Genomic DNA, 13,717 nt, shown 5'->3' with positions numbered 1-13,717 from the left:
AAAAACATTTAATTAAAAAAAAAAAAAAAAAGACTTAATTCCTTGGTAAGTCAGGCCAAGAACCTTGTTTGGAATCAATCAGGGCTTCAAATAATAATAAGGATGTCAGTGTCCAACGAGTCTACTCCATGTCAGGCCCTTTATTAAAATTCTTATATTTAGTTCTCATGACAACCATATGAAGATAGTATTAGCTCCATTTCAGAGATGTGGAAACAGGCCAAATGGTTAAGACAACTACTGTTCAAACTCATACAGCAGGGTTGGGAGTAGAACCTATGAGCCTCCCTCTACAAATCGGTCACTTTGCTTTATGGCTATACCCAAAGTCCCCTCTCTAAGCATTTCCTGAAGAAAGCAACCTGAGTTAGGGTGGATATATGGGTTCTGTGGGTTCTGTACCACTTGACTTATTGCCATCTTGGACAGAACTGGTTGGACCAAACTTGGAATTATCTGACCCTAAGTTGGTAAACTCACATCCAAAGAGCAAAATAATTCAAATCTGGACAGGTCAGAACTAGAAATGGTGGAGCTAGAACTTTAGGACCTGATGGGTTTACCTTCCCCATACTTAGTCTGACCTGTCACTGAGTGGTGTTGTGAAGTATTGTCGAGTTGGTTCCAACTCATAATGACACTATATAGGGTTTCTGAGGAATGGCTGGTGGCTTTGAACCACCGACTTTGTGGTTAGCATTCCAGTGCTTATCCTACAGAGGTATACCAGCACTCTGTTGCTAGGTATAGTTGACACCAAGGATGTCAACATGCTAATCCCTGGAACCTGTGACTATATTACCTTACACAGTAAAAGGAACATTGCAGATAGGATTTTGTTAAGGATTTTCAGGTGAAATTATCCTGGGTTGTCTAGTTGGACCAGTATCATCACAAGGATTATTATAAGAGGGAAACAGTATCCGAGTGAGCAGTAGACCTGACAATGGAAACAAAAGATTGCAGCAACATCAGGAAGAGGCCATGAACTGAGGAATGCAGGCAGCCTCTAGAAGCTGAAAGAATAGATTCTCTGAAGTCTCCAGAGGGATGCAGCCTTACCCACACCTTGGCTTAAATTTGTATTACGTCAAGCCACTAAATTTGTGGTAATTTGTTACAGTAACAATAGAAAATAAGTATAGTGGTATGGAGCAAGCGCTCCTTACTTAGTTGAAACAGTTTCTTGAAATGGAAAATACTGTAAGTGATTTTTCAATTAATAAAATCCTCCCCTAGAAAAACAAGTTTTCTCTTTTTTGCCCTCCACACCTTTTCCAAGGCAGCCTTCAGCTCATTTGGGGTTATCCTCCATGGGCCTGCTTAATCCACTGTGACTGGTTTTGGCACTGCCTGGATAGTTCCTGTTCTCTCAAAAACTGTTCTGCAGAAGTAGAAATAATTCCCTGAATGTTACTCTGGGGCAGGGGTGAGGGGAGGGGGTGATGTTTGAGGGAAGTCAGGTGTGTCTCATTTTGAGGAGCAATGCTCTAATTATCAGAGCCTCCTACAAGGAAGTAGGCGGCCTGGAGGGGTAGGGAGTTCTTGAAGACCCAGGTACCTTTGGAGATTAAAGAATGCTGCTGCCTACAAGAAATTCACTTTAAATATAAAGACATGACTCATGGAAGTTCTCATGAGACCTTATGACTCTAAAACTGAAACTTTTCCGTGTAAAACACTCACCTAAGCAGACTCTGCATGATAGCAAACCTGAAGGTTTGGTTTTCTGAAAAGGACAGCAGAGAAAAATTATCCTTGAGCCTCACTGAAAAAGCTCTTTATCAAGTACTGTTAGCGACTTTTCTAAAAGGCCTTTTTAGCAACTCTAAAGATCCTTGGGGGTTAGGGTGCCCACCTTCCACACAGTCAAAAATCCACTTGACCCTTGAACAACATAAATTTGAACTGCATGGTCCCACTTACAAGCAGATTTTTTTTCTCCCTTCACTGCTGCTTCCAGGAGTGTATCCAAGCAAAATGAAGTCTTTGTTTGACAACTTCAATCTTTTCTCCATTTATGTGGATGTTGTTTATTGGTCCAATGGTGAGGATTTTTTTTTTTGTCTCCTTGCATAGAGGTGCAACCCATATCAAAGGCTGTGGTCCTTGTTCTTCATCAGTAAGTATTTTAAGTCCTCTTTGCTTCCAGCAAGCAAAATTGTGTCACCTGTTAATGAATCTTCCTCCAATCTTTATGCCACTTTTTCTTCATAGAATCCAGCTTCTCAGATTATTTGCTCAGCATACAGATTGAATAAGTATGGTGAAAGAATACAACCCTGACACACAACTGCGATATGCTGATGATACAACCTTGCTTGCTGAAACTGAAGAGGACTTGAAACATATACTTATGAAGATCACAGAGCACAGCCTTCGATATGGATTACATCTCAATGTTAAGAAAACAAAAATCCTCACCACTGGACCAATAAACAGCATTCTTATCAATGGAGAAGAAATTGAAGTTGTCAAGGACTTCATTCTTCTTGGATCAACTGTCAACACTCGCAGAAGCAGCAGTCAAGAGATCAGACGACGTATTGCACTGGGCAAATCTGCTGCACAGGAACTTTTTAAAATACTGAAGAGCAAAGATGTCAGCTTGAGGACTAAGGTGCGCCTGACCCAAGCCATGGTATTTTCAATAACCTCATATGGTTGTGAAAGCTGGACAGTGAATAAGGAAGATCGTAGAAGAATTGATGCCTTTGAGTTGTGGTGTTGGAGGAGAATACTGAAAGTGCCGTGGACTGCCAAAAGAACCAATAGATCTGTTTTTGAAGAAGTGCAACCAGAGTGCTCCTTGGAGGCCAAGATGGCTAAGCTTCGTCTCTCCTACTTTGGACACATTCTGGAGAGAACAATCGCTGGAGAAGGATGTCATGCTGGGTAAGGTGGAGGGTCAGAGAAAAAGAGGAAGACCCCCAACGAGATGGATCAGCCAGGTGGCATCATTGACGGCGTCAAGTGTGACAGCGGTAGTGAGGTTGGCCCAGGATCAGACATTGTTTTGTTCTGCTATGCATGGGGTTGCTATGAGTCGGTTCCGACTCGATGGCACCTGACAACAACACAACTTTGCTAATTTTAAACCGTTCAGTGTTGCCTTGTTCTGTTCCAAAATCTGTTCTACCTCTTGGTCTATGTAGAGGTTCCTCATGAGCACAATTAACTATTCTGGAACACTTGTACTTCACGCTGTTATCCATAGCTTGTCATGAGCCATACAATCAAAATCCTTTGCATATCAATAAAGCATAGGTAAACATCTTTTTGCTGTTGTGAACAGTGCTGCAATAAACATTGGTGTTCATTTATATACTTGTGTTCTGGCTCATATTTCTTGTGGATATATACCAAGTAGAGGAATTGCTAGATGATGAGGTATTTCTATTTCCCACGTTCTAAGGAAGTGCCATACTGTTTTCCAGAGTGATTTAACCATTTTACAGTCCCACCACCAATGTAGGAGGGTCCCAGTCTTTCCACCCCCATGCTTGCATTTGTTGTTTTCTGTTTTGTTTTGTTTTTAACTTCTGTTAATGCTGGTGTGAGATAATATCTCATTGTTGTTTTGATTTGCATCTCTCTTAGGGAGTCCTGGTGTGGCACTGTGGGCTAATGTATCAGACTGTAAAGTCATTTGAACTGCAAGGTCGGTGGTCCAATCTCACCAGCTGCTCCTTAGAAACCCTATACAGGATCGCTATGGGTCGGAACTGACTCGACAGCACTTAACAACAACAATGGCTAATGAACATTTCTTCGTATGTTTGTTGGCTGCCTAAATGTCTTCCTTTGTGAAGTGTCTGTTCATGTTCTGTGCCCATTTTTCAATTGGGTTATCTTTTTCTTATAGAGGTGTTGTGTTGTTGTTGTTAAGTGCTGTCGAGTTGATTCCAACTCATAGCCACCCTGTATGGGTTTCCAAGAAACAGCTGGTAGGTTTGAAATGCTGATCTTGTGGTTTGCAGTCCAGTGTTTATCCACAGTGCCACACCAGAGGTGTTGTATATAGTTTCCTATAAATTTTAGAGATTAGTCCCTTGCCTTACATGTCGTTGCAAAAAAAATGTTTCCCAGTCCGCGGGCTCCCTTTCAGTCTTTTGGTGAAATCTTTTGATGCACGTTAAGTTTCTAATTTTTATTATGTCCCAGTCATCTATTTTGACTTCTACTGTTTGTGTGTTTTTGCAATGTTTGATAGTTTATGTATGCCATGTATTAGAGCCCCTAAGTTTGTCCCTATTTTTTTCATTGATGATAGTTATGGGATTTACACTTAGGTCTTTAATTGATGCTAAGTGAGTTTTTGTATATGATATGAGATATGGGTCTTGTTTCATTCTTTCGCAAATTGATTTCCAGTTTTGCCAGCACCATTTGTTGAAGGGACTATCTCTTTCCTATTTAAGGTGTTTTGGCCCTTCGTCAAGATTTACTTCTGGATTCTCAATTTTGTTTCATTGATCTATGTTTTTTGTTTTTTTTGACCAATGTGACTGTGTAGTAAGTTTTGAAATCAGGGCAGGAGAGGCCTCCAACTTTGTCTTTTTAAGCAGCGCTTTGCTTATCTGAGGTCTGTTTGCTTTCTATATAAAGTTTGTGATTGTTTTTTCCATTTCTTTAAAGAATGTCATTGGAATCAGGATTGGGATTGTAATATATCTGTAAATTGCTTTAGATAGTATTGACATTTTTCTCATGCTCAATTTTCCTGTCTATGAGCATGGCGCCATTTTTGTAATTCTCTTTTGGTTTCTTGTTGTAGTGACTTGTAGCTTTCTTTGTATAGTTTTTTTGTTTCTCTGGTTAGATTTATTCCCAAGTATTTCATCTTTTAGGTAACTATTGTAAATAGTGTTGTGTTCCTAATTTCCTTTTCAGAGCTGTCTCTATTAGTATAGAGGAATCCAACTGATATTTATGCATTCGTCTTATACCCTGCCACTTTACTGAATCTTCCAATGTGTTCCAATAATTTTTTTTTTTTTTTTTTTTTGCTGAGTTTTTGGCATCTTCTATATAGAGGATCATATCATCTGCAAATAGAAAGAGTTTTACTTCTTTTTTTTCTCCCAATTTGGATGCCTTTAATATCCATTTCTTGCCTTATAGCTCTGGCTAAGACTTCCAACACAATATTGAGCAGGAGTGGTAATAAAGGGCATCCTTGTCTTATTCTTGTTCACAAAGTGAATACTTTCGGTGTCTCTCCATTTATTTTGTATATATGCTCTTAATTATGTTGAGGAATTTCCCTTCAGTTCCTGCTTTGTTGAGTGTTTTTATCAAAATGGGTGTTAGAATATGTCAAATGCTTTTTTTGTATCAGTCAATATGATCATGTGGTTCTTTTCCTTTTTTTATTTATATGGTGGATTACATTGATTGTTTTTCTAATATTGGACCATCCTTGCATCCCTGGTATGAATCCCACTTGGTCATGGTGTGTTATTTTACTGATACATTGTTGAATTCTATTGGATAGGATTTTATTGGGAATTTTTGCATCTATGTTCATGAGAGATATTGGTCTATAATTTTCTTTTTCGGTGATGCCCTTGCCTGGTTTTGGTATGAGGATTATGCTTGCATCATAAAATGTATTAGGACATTTTCCATCCTTTTGTGTATTCTGGAATAGTTTGAGGAAAATTGATGTCAGCTCTTCTCTGAACGTTTGGTAAAATTCACTAGTAAAGTCATGTGGGCCTTGACTTTTTTTGGTTGGGAGTTTTTTTATGACCTGATTGATTTCTTCTTTTGTTATAGGTCTGTTCAAGTTTTCTACTTCACTAGGTGTTAGTTTAGGAAGGTTGTATTTTTCTAAAAATGTATCCATTTCCTCTGGATTTTCAAATTCGTTGGAGTACAACTCTTCATACTAATCTGTTATTATACTTTTTATTTCCATTGGATCTGTTGTGACATCACCTATGTGGTTTCTTATGTGTGTTATTTGTGTCTTCATCCTCTTTTCTTTTGTTAGATTTGCCAAAGGTTTGTTGATTTTATTAATCTTCCCAAAGAACCAGCTTCTTGTCTTGTTGATTCCTTCTATCGTTTTTCTGTTTTCTATTTCATTTATTTCTGCTCTAATCTTTATTATTTCTTTTCTTCTGGTAACTGCAGATTTACTGTTAATTGTTGGAGCTGTTGTGTTAATGTGTTGATTTTGGTTCTTTCTTCTTTTTGCATGTGTGCATTTATGACTATAAAGTGTCCTCTCAGGACTGCTTTTGCTGTGTCCCAAAAGTTTTGGTATGTTGTGTTTTCATTCTCATGTGTTTCTAGGAATTTTTTATTTCATTTTTTATTTGTTCTAATACCCAGTAGCTTTTAAGCAGGGTGTTGTTCAGTTTCCATGTATTTAATTTTATTTCTTTGATCTTCCTATTGCTGATTTCTAATTTAATAGCAATGTGATGTTTTTTAATTTATTGAGACTTGCTTTGTGGCCTAACACCAAGTCTATTCTGGAGATGTGCACTGGAAAAGAACATGTACTGTGCTGTTGTTGGGTTGAATACTCTATACAAATCTATGAGGTCAAGTTGATAGAGTGTGTTGTTCAGTTCCTCTGTGTCTGTGTTGCGTTTCTTTATGGCCGTTCTGTCCTTGTTCAAAAGTTTTATTAAAATTTTCCACTATGATTTTATAATTGTGTATTTCTTTCTTCAATTCTATTTGGGTTTGATTTATGTATTATGAGACTCTTTCATTGGGAGCATAGTTATTTATTATGGTTATGTCCTCTTGTTCAATTGACCCTTCAATCATGAGATAAATGACCTTTGTCTCTTATGCTGGTTTTTGCCTTGAAGTTTATTTTATCAAAGATTAATATTGCCACTCCCACTTGTTTTTTATTGAAATTAGCTTGATATATTTTTTCCATCCTTTAATTTTTAATCTATTTTTGTCTTTGTGTGTAAGGATTGTTTTCTCATCCATTCTGCTATCTAGAATGGTGTATTTAATCCATTGACGTTCAGTGTAATTATCAATAGGTATGAACTGATTGCAGTCATTTTGCTGTTTTTGTTTGTGTGTGTGATGCTGCTGGTTTCTTTGTTCTGCATGCTTTCCGAGGTGAATTCTTTTTTGTGTGCTTTTTCTTATCAATTTTGTCATAGTTTTAATATTTATAAACTCTTCATGGATTTTCCTTTTATTGATTTGATGTTATGGTGCATTAAGTTTCTTTGAGGTTACCCTGCACTTTATTCATTTCTTCCCCATTTTAAAACAGTCTGTTTTTCTTGAAATCTACCTGACCTCCTCAACACCTGGAACTCTGTAACTATACTTTTCTCTTCCTTCACTTTATAGTTGTCCTGATTATAGACTGACATCATAAATTCCCTGTTTTCAGTTGTGTACTTTTGTTCTACTTTGGACACTTCCATATCTGGACATTTGGGTGTTGTTGCCATGTATGTCAATCTCTGGTTATTGGCTGTTTTTGCTGATTCTCAGTCCAATGATCTCCCTTAAGTATATTTTGGAGCATTGGTTTGGCTTTTAATTTTTGATTTTTGTTTATCCTGAGATGTTCTAATTTCACCATCATATTTTTAGGAGTTCTGGTGTGGCACTGTGGGTTAATGCACTGGACTGAAAGTTGGTTTGAACTTCAGGTGGTCAGTGGTTCAAGCTCACCAGCCACTCCTCAGAAACCCTATACAGGGTTGCTATGGCTCAGAACTGATTCAATGGCACTTAACAACAACACTTAATGGATACCTTTGCTGGGTATATGATTCTTGGTTGGAAGTTGTTTTTCTTTCTTGGTATATGATTCTTGGTTGAAAGTTTCTTTCTTTCAGAGTTTTGTCTGCATGGATTCTGCTGAGAAATCAGAGCATAATTTTTATTGGCTTTCCTTTGTAGGTAACATTTCATTTTTCCTTAGCTGCTTTCAGGATTCTTTCCTTGTCTTTGATTTTGGAGTTTGATTATGGTATCTCTTGGTTATTTTCATTTGGGGGTCTATCCTGCCTGGGTTTTCGTTCAGTTTCTTGAATGTTCATCTTCTCATCTTTCATGATGTTAGAAAATTTTCTTCCAGCAGCTCTTCTATTATCTTTTCTGTGGTTTTCTTTGTCTCTCCCTGTTCTGAAATTCCAATAACCCACAAGTTATTCCTCTTCATGTTGTCCCACATGAAACTTAGGCTTTCTTCAGATTTTTTCATTCTTTTTTCTGATTGTTCTTCTATCTTAGCTGTAGTGAGAGATTTATCTTCAAGCTCTCTAATTCTGGCTTCCATTGATCCAATTCTACTTCATTGCCCTTCTAGTGTATCATTTATTTCTGATATTTTAGTATCAAGCCTCTGGGCCTCTATTTGCAGGTTATGTATTGTCTCCAATGCTGTATATATTTTGTTTGATTGTTCCTGAAGCACTTTTATGAATTCTTTCTTGTTTTCCTTGACCTTTCTGTGGAATATTTGGATTTATCTCAATAGCATTCTCCTGAATTCTTTTTCAGGTAGTTCTAGTGCATGTTCTCCCTCAAAAGCATTTTCTATCTTTTCCTCTTGGTCATTTGTTTGAACTACTCTGTCTTGTTCTACATGTGAGCAGAAATTTTCTGTTTTTTAGGTTCTGTGGTGTTGTTTTATTTGTATTAGATTTGTCAGTGTATGTTGGTGTATTCTTAGGCACTCACCAATTACCTCCTGGTGGGTGTGATCAGGAGATGAGCTTCTCTGTTCACTGCTCATACAGTTCCATTTAGAGTGAGTTTGACAGCTGTTGATTGTAGTCACTGCTCTGGTATATAGCACCTGGTATTGGCTCTTGCCCAATTGGTGGGGTTTTAGAGAGTTCCACTGTGGCTTGGCTGTATGGCCACAGTTGCTATTGGGTGAGGCAAGCAAAGAAAATGCTCCCACAAGACAGAAGGGGTACCAAGAAACAAAACTAAAAGCAAACATCAGGAAAACAAACAAACAAACAAAAAACAATATAAAGACAAATAAAGTTGGAAACAAATAAACAAACCAGGAAACAACAGCAGGAAAATAAAATGAATTCTTTAGTACCACTTAATGGACTCTTGGGAGTCCTAGTGGGGCGCTGTGGGTTAATGTGCCAGACTACAAAGCAGTTTGAATTGCAAGGTCAGTGGTTCAAGCTCACCAGCTGCTCCTCAGAAAGTCTATACAGGGTCCCTATGGGTCAGAACCAACTCGACAGCACTTAACGATGACAACAACAGCAATGGACTCTTGCCTTCAGAGACGCCTGAGAAATTTCAAAATGGTCCCACTGTGTTTCTCTGGCTTATCACCAGCTTTTTCCTTTTCCTGTCCCCCTACTTTTCTTCCCCTCAAGTCTCTTCAGCTGCTTCTCCTAGTGAGAGCTAGCCCAGGGCTGGCAGGACTAACTTGGAAGAGACTGCTGGCACAGGCTGTAGCTGCTGTCTCCTCCCCTTTTGATTATGCACCCAGCATCGAGAGCCACATGGGACCTTCCCTGGGGGTGTCTACTCCTACAGATCTCACCTCTGGTCACCAGAGAGGAAACTGTTGTTGTTGTTGTTAAGTGCTGTCAAGTTGGTTCTGACGCATAGTGACTCTGTATAGGGTTTCCAAAGGAGTAACTGGTGAGCTTGAATCATCAAACATGTGGTTCAAACCAACTGTGCAGTCCAATGCATTAACTCACAGTGCCACTCCAGGTCTCTGAGAGGAAATTAATAGAAAAAGAAAATAATAACATACAAGCACACCTTTGTGTGTGCTTTCTTGCAAGTCACATGAAGGCTTTTGCAATGGAAATGCGCACTTGTCTCTCAATCCACTCCCATTCAAAATGGCTATGTTGGGTCACGTTGGCCATCCCAAATCAGAAGTCACCTCCTTTCGTGCTTCTGTTCAAATTCTTTCTTCTGGTAAGCACTCGATCCATTTATTTATCCCTTTATCTGAAACTCAGAGTTCCAGGACCATCCTCTGAATCTGTTTCATCTGGTTTTCTGTGTTTTTGCTCAAGAAGATCTACATAGCTTTTCTTCCTAGTCTGCCATCTTTATTGTAACTCTTTCTTGATGGTTCTGGGATCTTCTGAAACTCAGAGTTCCAGGACCATCCTCTGAATCTGTTTCATCTGGTTTTCTGTGTTTTTGCTCAAGAAGATCTACATAGCTTTTCTTCCTAGTCTGCCTCTTTATTGTAACTCTTTCTTGATGGTTCTGGGATCTTCTGAGATGGCTCCTTTAAAACCCAGCAGAATGGCAAAGCCAACACAGAGTTAGAGTCCTGTACACCCTATTTGCATAGTCCCATCCAATCATTTGGTGTGAGTTATAAAGACTATGGATGTCATTTTTGTTAGATGCTATCAAGTTCTGACTCATAATGACAACAGAATGAAATACTGCCTAGTCCTGTACCATCCTTACAACTGTTATGTTTGAGTCCACTGTGTCAATCCATCTCATTTGGGGTCTTCCTCTTTTTTGCTGGCCCTCCACTTGAGCAAGTATGATGTCCTTCTCCAGGGACTGTTCCCTCCTGACATTTTCCAAAGAATGAAAGGTGAAGTCTTGCCATCCTTGCTTCTAAGGAACATGCTGGCTACGCTTCTCCAAGACAGATTTTTTGGTTCTTCTGGCAGCCCATGGTACTTTCAATATTCTTCTTCAACACCATAATGCAAATGCATTGATTATTCTATAGCCCCCCCCCCCTTATTTATTGTCCAACTTTTACATGCCTTTGAGGCAATTGAAAATATTTGGGTTTGGGTCAGATGCACCTTAGTCTTGAAACTGATATCTTTGCTCATTAATACTTTAAAGAGATCTTTTGCAGCAGATTTGCCTAATGCAATATATCATTTGATTTGTTAATTGCTGCTTTTATGAGCATTGATTGCGAATCCAAGCAAAATGAAGTCTTTGACAACTTCAATCTTTTCTCCATTTATCATGATGTTGCTTAATTGGTCAGTTGTGAGGATTTTCATTTTCTTTACAGCAATCCATACTGAAGACTGTAGCTTTTTATCTTCATCAGTATTTCAAGTCCTCTTTGCTTCCAGTAAGGAAGGTTGTGTCATCTACATATCATAGGTTGTTAATGAGTCTTCCTCCAATTTTGATTCCACATTCTTCTTTTATGTAATTCAGCTTCTCTGATTGTTTGCTCAGCATACAGACTGAATATTGTTTTTGTTGTTAAGTACCATCGAGTTGGTTTTGACTCATAGCGACCCTGAGGAGCGGCTGGTGAGTTTGAACTGCCGACCTTGCCGTTCAAGCCAATCCTTGCGGTCCAGTGCTTAACCTATAGAACTACACCAAGACTTTATACAGAGTGAATAATAAAGGTGAAAGGATAAATCTTGGTGCACACCTTTCCTGATTCTAAACCATTCACTAGGTATCCCCTTGTTCTGTTCTAATGACTGCTTATTGGTCTATGTACAAAAAAGCCATATCAAGTAAATCTACTTTACCACAAGGGTTGCCATTAATTCTTTGTGTTATTTTGCAACTCTTCTGTAAAATGAATTTTTTCTAAATAAAATTGGGGCGGGGGGGAGGAAGCATATATTTGAACAGCCTGTGTGTGTCAGCACTGTGGTGGGACCTGGAGAGGTTAGGGGGAATAAGACACACCCCCTGACCTATAGAATGCATAGTCTGTCTAGCAAATCTTCTTGGCAGCAGATCCAGAGAAGTGAGATGTGATCTCCAGAGAGATGACCATTACAGCAATCTGGGCAAAAAATGGGGAAGACCTGTACTAAGGTAGTGCCAATATAGTTGGAAGGACATTAAAGGGGCAGTTTTTTGTTTTGTTTTATCATCTGGTGACTAACTAGAAGTCTGGTGAGGTTTCTTGTATGAGACCATGGTGTCATCCCATCAAGATAGAGTGCACAGAGGTTTGTGGAGAATAATGATAAATTTGCTTTTGGAGAGCTGGCGGCTTCTAGGGCTGCTGCTTAAAAGGTTAGGCAGCCGTGGTGCCGCTGTAGCTTGGGGGAGCGATCTGGGCCGAGATATCATCTGGGAAGTCATCAGCATTGAGGGATAGAAAGAGACTACTTAGCAAGAGGGCACAAATGAACTCCTTCTTGGGGCAGAGGGGTGGACAGAAGTCCCACTTTTTGATTCACCCGAGGAAGTAGCAATGTCCATTTCCTTCAAGATTTTACTTTTATATTGAAAGTTTGGGCTACTTGTCAGATGTTTTCCAGCTGGATGTATGAATTTGGGAGTCTTCTCACTTTGTAGACTTCTGTCTTTCCATCTGTAAATGGAGATATGGAAGAGTAATATTCTTAAGTATGACAGGGTGAAGGGAAAATAATTGAGGCTGTAAACGCCAGTTTCTCTAAATTACTGGGTTGAAACTCTGAGTGGAGGTGGTTCTAACTATCTCCAGCTTGTCTCAAGCTTTCTTTTGCCTTTGGGTATTGGTTTATGGCCGCTCTTTCCTAACAAATGAAAAAGATTAGAATGCCAGAATGATTATGTACTCTAAGGTTCTTGAGAAAGAGCCCTGATAGCGCAGTGGATTATGAGAGCTGGACTGCTCCCCTCAAAGTCAGCAATTCTAATCTACCAGTTGCTCCTTGGCAGAAAGATGAGACTTTCTGCTCTTCTAAAGATTTATAGCCTCAGAAACCCTATACAGGGTCACTTAACAGTACACAACCACCACTACCAAGAGTCTTGGGTGATGTGGGTAGTCTATTTTAGGCTGACAACTAAATGTCTGGCAATCTGCTTCCATTAAGGTACAGTCATAAAAACCCTATAGGCAGTTCTATTCTATAAATGCATGGGGTCGGCATGAGCCAGAATCAACTCTACAGCAACCGGTTTCTTGTTTGGGGCTAGATTTTATGATAGTCCAGGTGGCAATGAATGGGACACTAGATTGTGAAAGATAGTAAAGTAATACAGATTTTAGTTTCTGTGTTGTTTGTTGTCGTGTGCTGTCATGGATTCCGGCTCACAGCTACCCTAAGGACAGAGTAGAGAGTTGCCCCTGTAGGGTTTCCTAGGCTGTAATCTTTATGGGAGCAAATAGCCAGGTCTTTTCTACTATGGAACAGCTGGTGGGTTTGAACCACTGACCTTTCACTTAGCAGCCAAACATTTAACTACAGTGCCATCAGGGTTCTTGGATCCAATACATACAATGAAGTATACAAAACTTGAGTATATCATTGGATTATTTTTGACAGTCCATGCGCCTATGAAATCCAAACCTCCATCTAGATAAAGAACATTGCCATCAGCCCAGAAAGTTCCTTTACTCGCCCTTCCAGTTAATCCTTCTCCCCAGTCCCTCAGGGACAACCACCCTCAGTTTATCTCCCACCCATAAAGTGGAAAAAAAGTTGTATGAGTTATTTAAAGTAAAGTATGGATGGTAAGGTCTCACAACCAGAATATGAAGGTAAATGCTGCTTGAGACGGTTTATCCCACATGATCTTAAAATTAAATCATATCAAGCTCTTCCTTCTACCTGGGTTTTCCTTCAGCCATCTGAAACTTTCAGATTTAAGCAAGGGACCATCACTTCTCACTGTTAGGCATTTTAACAACTTAAAAAAAAAAAAAAACTTTTTTTTAAAGAAGAAACTAAACTTTAGATATCTGTTCAAACTCCGAAGCTCAGGTTCACTGGGCCTCAGGCCTCTGCTCTGGGTGACTTGGCTGGATTCTGCCAGCCAG

This window comes from Chrysochloris asiatica, unplaced genomic scaffold (assembly GCF_000296735.1).
Source record: "Chrysochloris asiatica unplaced genomic scaffold, ChrAsi1.0 scaffold00062, whole genome shotgun sequence".
NCBI classification, from domain to species: Eukaryota; Metazoa; Chordata; class Mammalia; order Afrosoricida; family Chrysochloridae; genus Chrysochloris; species Chrysochloris asiatica.
Note: the sequence above shows the minus strand (reverse complement) of the source record.